The sequence below is a fragment of the Coregonus clupeaformis genome, chromosome 34 (assembly GCF_020615455.1).
Source record: "Coregonus clupeaformis isolate EN_2021a chromosome 34, ASM2061545v1, whole genome shotgun sequence".
Taxonomy (NCBI): Eukaryota; Metazoa; Chordata; class Actinopteri; order Salmoniformes; family Salmonidae; genus Coregonus; species Coregonus clupeaformis.
The window spans coordinates 37813664-37819663 of record NC_059225.1 but is presented as its reverse complement, the minus strand read 5'-3'; positions in this window follow the sequence as shown (position 1 = coordinate 37819663).

Below are 6000 nucleotides of genomic sequence, written 5' to 3'. Positions count from 1 at the left end.
TGTGTGGGAGCTGAGAGGGGAGATAGGTATGTTACTTGATACGGTTGGTAAAGCTGACGACTTCTCAGAGTTGAAAGACACAGACTGGCTGGGCGACTTTGCTTTCGGTGTGGATATCTTGGGACATCTGAACGATCTAAATGTGAAACTGCAGGGAAATTGTGTTTTTGTGCATGAACTCTATTCCAATGTGAAAGCATTCAAGGCCAAACTTATGTTGTTCTCCAGACAAATGAGCAGCCGGTCTCTCGCTCATTTTCGGACACTGGCCGCACTGAACGTGCCCACATCTCAGTGCCGCACTGAGACATACAGTTACTTTGATCGACCTGCATGCTGAGTTTTCCTGCCACTTCTCAGAATTCACCAAGATTGAGACTGAGCTGGAGTTTGTATCATTCCCCATGTCTTTCGACAGTGAGAAAGCACCACCAGACACACAATTGGAGCTCATCACATCAAATCAAATCAAATTGTATTTGCCACATGCGCAGAATACAACAGGTGTAGACCTTACAGAGAAATGCTTACTTACAAGCCCTTAACCAACAATGCAGTTTTAAGAAAATAAAAAAAAATAAAGTCAAAAATAGATAAGTAAAAAATTTAAAATAGCAAATAATTAAATTAAAGAGCAGCAGTAAAATAAAATAACAGTAGGGAGGCTATATACAGTGGGTACTGGTACAGAGTCAAAGTGTGGGGGCACCGGTTAGTCGAGGTAATTGAGGTAATATGTACATGTGGGTAAAGTGACTATGCATAGATAATAAACAGAGTAGCAGCAGCGTAAAAGAGGGGGGGCAATGCTAATAGTCCGGGTAGCCATGATTAGCTGTTCAGGAGTCTTATGGCTTGGGGGTAGAAGCTGTTAAGAAGCCTTTTGGACCTAGACTTGGCGCTCCGGTACCGCTTGCCATGCGGTAGCAGAGAGAACAGTCTATGACTAGGGTGGCTGGAGTCTTTGACCATTTTTAGGGCCTTCCTCTGACACCGCCTGGTATAGAGGTCCTGGATGGCAAGAAGTACGCACTACCCTCTGTAGTGTCTTGCGGTCGGAGGCCGAGCAGTTGCCATACCAGGCGGTGATGCAACCAGTCAGGATGCTCTCGATGGTGCAGCTGTAGAAATTTTGGAGGATCTGAGGACCAATTCCAAATGTGTTCAGTCTCCTGAGGGGGAATAGGCTTTGTCATGCCCTCTTCACGACTGTCTTGGTGTGTTTGGACCATGATAGTTTGTTGGTGATGTGGACACCAAGGAACTTGAAGCTCTCAACCTGTTCCACTACAGCCCCGTCGATGAGAATGAGGGCGTGCTCAGTCCTCTTTTTTTGTTCCTGTAGTCCACAATCATCACCTTTGTCTCGACATCCAATGTGACAATGCTTTGAAGGAGAAGTACAAAACAGCAACAATAGACCAGTTCTATGGCTCACTGAATGAAACAAAGTTTAGAGTTGCCTTGGTACAGTGCAACCCACCCTCAGGGGGATGCCTCTGTCGTGATCACCTTTCAGGACACAACTTACCCCATGGGAGCCCCCTGACAATAGCAGAGGATCCCACCACTGGGCCATGGCCCGTAGGCCTGACAGGGACACCCGAAGTGACCGGCTTAGGCTACGAGATGCGTCCAGGTGAGTGGCTAACACTTAGTGCTGGAAGGGCCGTATCGACAATGGCCCCACGGGAACGACTACTATCACCGAAGCCATCATCCCCAGTAGGCATAGGCATAGGCACTGGCGAAAACAACATTTGGCTAAGCAGAGCCGGAACCCAGACACCCTCCATGGGGATAGAAAAGCGTGATACGCGAGTGAGTCTAGCTCGAGACCCAGAAACAGAATGCGCTGAGATGGAGTCAGACAGCTCTTTTTCTGGTTTCTTATGAAGCCTAGAGACTGAATACTGGACAGTAGCATGGATGAATGTAACACTGCTTGTCCCCTTGACTCCGCCGTCACCAGCCAATCGCTGTAATAGCCTGTGGCTATTCTGAGTTTGTAGACTCTGAGGTGCTTGCTGAGGGCACGTAGGTCTCTTTTTGTAACCAGGAATGCTGGCTGGTACAATCAACGTGATGACGCTGCAGAAGTGTGGGGGACGCACAACAAATTGTAACCTATACCCTGATGTCACTGTCCGCATGATGCAGGGCGACACTGCGCATGTGCGCCATTGGTAGGAGTAGACAGCGAGACTCCCGTGAAGTGCCATCTGAAGGGGTGGGATGCCACCTTGTGGACTGAGAGAGATTGGTTCTTCTTCCATTTCCACCACTCTTGACAATCGTGTGTCTGAACATGGAGAGGGAACACTTTTCATCAACCTCACATAAGAGAGACAACAATTTTAACACCCATGAACATCATGGAAGACAGTTGTAAAAACTGTGTTTATGTGCCAAGGTTTGCCTAAAGCCCAGCCCATTCTAGGTACACGGGCTCCGGCGGTCAGTGACGTACCCCAATTGGCCATGCCACTTGGAGGTACTGTTGTCACAACGAGCCTCACTAGGTTTAGGCGGTAAGATGCGTTCCGGTAAATGGCTGGACCACATGCATTAAAAACAGACCCAGGGAAAAAACGTCATCATGGAGGTTACCCCACTGACCAGTCATAGGTACTGGCAACAAAGCGCCTTGTAACCTAGCTGGGAATGGACCCCTTCTGTTGTTACAGACAGTGACAATTCATAATTGAATCTAATTCCCAGGAATGAAAAGCGTTGAGCTGAAGACAGAAAGCTCATTTGGGGGCTCATATGAACCACAGAGACTGCGTGTCTGATAATAGCGTGGACATCTCCAACCCTGCTCGTTCCCTCGACTCCGCTACCAACAACTAATCACCTAAAGAGCCCATAACCTGTATCACTAGACACCTCATAGGGACTAGTGAGCCATAACGCTGGGGAAAAGCTAATAAGTTTAACTCGCTGGAAGTGAAGCATGCTAGCCGACGTTAGCCAGGAGGCTTTTTAGCATAAGCTAGGCTAGCTAGCCTCTTTGACCGCAGCCATTTAGAATAACCAAGTGACAACGCTATGTATACTAAACAAGAGAGCTACCCCAGCAACTCCACCGTGGGGAGTTAGCCCCTGTGAGTTAGCCAAACTGGCTAGCATGCTATGCAGCGCTCGTTTAGCTAGTCCGCTCTCGAAAGTCCACATAGAACCGGATCACAGAGGTGGGACCGGACCCTTCAACAGGTCTGGGAAGAGGTGGGACCTGACACTTCAACAGGTCTGGGAAGAGGTGGGACCTGACCCTTCAACAAGTCTGGGAAGAGAGGCAAGTGGTGCTTGACCGAGGCAGACACAGGCGATGGGGGGTACCCACCGAACCTGGCCACCCTCTCTCTTCGAGTAGCCTCCCGTAATCGGCGACAGAGCGCACAGGAGCCGGGTTGGGCGCAGGCAGTCACTGCAATCCCCACGCCCAGGCAGACAAGACATTTTCTCCGACTACCCAATCCATCTCCGCTTCCTGCACCTCGGTCCCAGCCAAGGTACTGACATCTGGAAAAGGAATGTCGCCATTGGTAATTCCAAGCTTCCTCAAGAATGCTACATATCTTTCCAGGGAGTTTGTACGCAGTATGGGGCAATGCACACACAGACTGGTTAGTGCGAAGGCCACCTAAGCGTGCTCCAAGCCAAGACAAACTACACATACAGTACCAGTCAAAAGTTTGGACACACCTACTCATTCAAGGGTTTTTCTTTATTTTTACTATTTTCTACATTGTAGAATAACAGTAAAGACATCAAAACTATGAAATAACACATATGGAATCATGTAGTAACCAAATAAGTGTTAAACAAATCAAAATATATTTTATATTTGAGATTCTTCAAATAGCCACCCTTTGCCTTGATGACAGCTTTGCACACTCTTGGCATTCTCTCAACCAGCTTCACCTGGAATGCTTTTCCAACAGTCTTCAATGAGTTCCGACATATTCGGAGCACTTGTTGGCTGCTTTTCCTTCACTCTGCCGTCCGACTCATCCCAAACCATCTCAATTGGGTTGAGGTCGGGGGATTGTGGAGGCCAGGTCATCTGATGCAGCACTCCATCACCTTTCTTCTTGGTAAAATAGCACTTACACAGACTGGCGGTGTGTTGGGTCATTGTCCTGTTGAAAAACAAATGATAGTCCCACTAAGCCCAAGCTAGATGGGATGGCGTATCACTGCAGAATGTTGTGGTAGCCATGCTGGTTAAGTGTGCCTTGAATTCTAAATAAATCACAGATAAATCAAATCAAATCAAATTTTATTTGTCACATACACGTGTTTAGCAGATGTTATTGCAGGTGTAGCGAAATGCTTGTGCGTCTAGCTCCGACAGTGCTGTAATATCTAACAAGTAATATCTAACAATTTCACAACAAATACCCAATATACACAAATCTAAGTAAGGAATGGAATTAAGAATATATACATAAATGGATGAGCAATGACAGAGCGGCATGGACTAAGATACAACAGAATATTATAGAATACAGTATATACATATGAGATGAGTAATGCAAGATATGTAAACATTATTAAAGTGACTTCAATTTCAATAGGCAGCAGCAGCCTCTAATGTGCTAGTAATGGCTATTTAACAGTCTGATGGCCTTGAGATAGAAGCTGTTTTTCAGTCTCTCGGTCCCAGCTTTGATGCACCTGTACTGACCTCGCCTTCTGGATGATAGCGGGGTGAACAGGCAGTGGCTCGGGTGGTTGATGTCCTTGATTATCTTTTTGGCCTTGTTTCAACAGCAAAGCACCCCCACACCATAACACCTCCTCCTCCATGCTTTACGGTGGGAAATAAACATGCAGAGATTATGAGTTCACCCACACCACGTCTCCAATTTGGACTCCAGACCAAAGGACAAAACGTCAACAGTGAAGAGGCGACTCCAGGATGCTGACCTAGGCAGAGTTGCAAAGAAAAAGCCATGTCTCAGACTGGCCAATAAAAAGAAAAGATTAAGATGGGCGGTCTGAGATATGGCTTTTTCTTTGCAACTCTGCCTAGAAGGTCAGCATCCCAGAGTCGCCTCTTCACTGTTGACGTTAAGACTGGTGTTTTGCGGGTCCTATTAAATGAAGCTGCCAGTTGAGGACCTGTGAGTCATCTGTTTCTCAAACTAGACACTCTAATGTATTTGTCCTCTTGCTCAGTTGTGCACTGGGGCCTCCCACTCCTCTTTCTATTCTGGTTAGAGCCAGTTTGCGCTGTTCTGTGAAGGGAGTAGTACACAGCGTTGTACGAGATCTTCAGTTTCTTGGCAATTTCTTGCATGGAATAGCCTTCATTTCTCAGAACAAGAATAGACTGACGAGTTTCAGAAGAAAGTTATTTGTTTCTGGCCATTTTGAGCCTGTAATCGAACCCACAATTGCTGATGCTCCAGATACTAAACTAGTCTCAAGAAGGCCAGTATTATTGCTTCTTTAATCAGCACAACAGTTTTCATAAGTGTGATATGTCATTTGCGGATATTGTTAGAAAGTGGAAAGTTGCTTCTTTGTTTTGCAGGTGATAAATGTAAAATGCACATCTGCTGGAAACTTTGTTATGGTAGATGAATAATACATCAAATCACCTTACTTCACAATAAATTAACGATTTGGGACATTGTTTGTCCACTCGAAATAGTCACATTCTAAGTCCATGTGGTTGATATTAGACCTACAGTAATTAAATAAGCACACTGCAAATACACATACAGTGCATTCGGAAAGTATTCAGACCGTTGACTTTTTCCACTTTTTGTTACGTTACAGCCTTATTCTAAAATGTATTAAATTGATTTTTTCTTCATCAATCTACACACAATACCCCATAATGACAAAGCAAAACAGGTTTTTAGACATTTTTGCTAATTTATTAAAAATAAAAAACGGAAATATCACATTTACATAAGAATTCAGACCATTTACTCAGTACTTTGTTGAAGCACCTTTGGCAGCGATTATAGCCTCGAGTCTTCT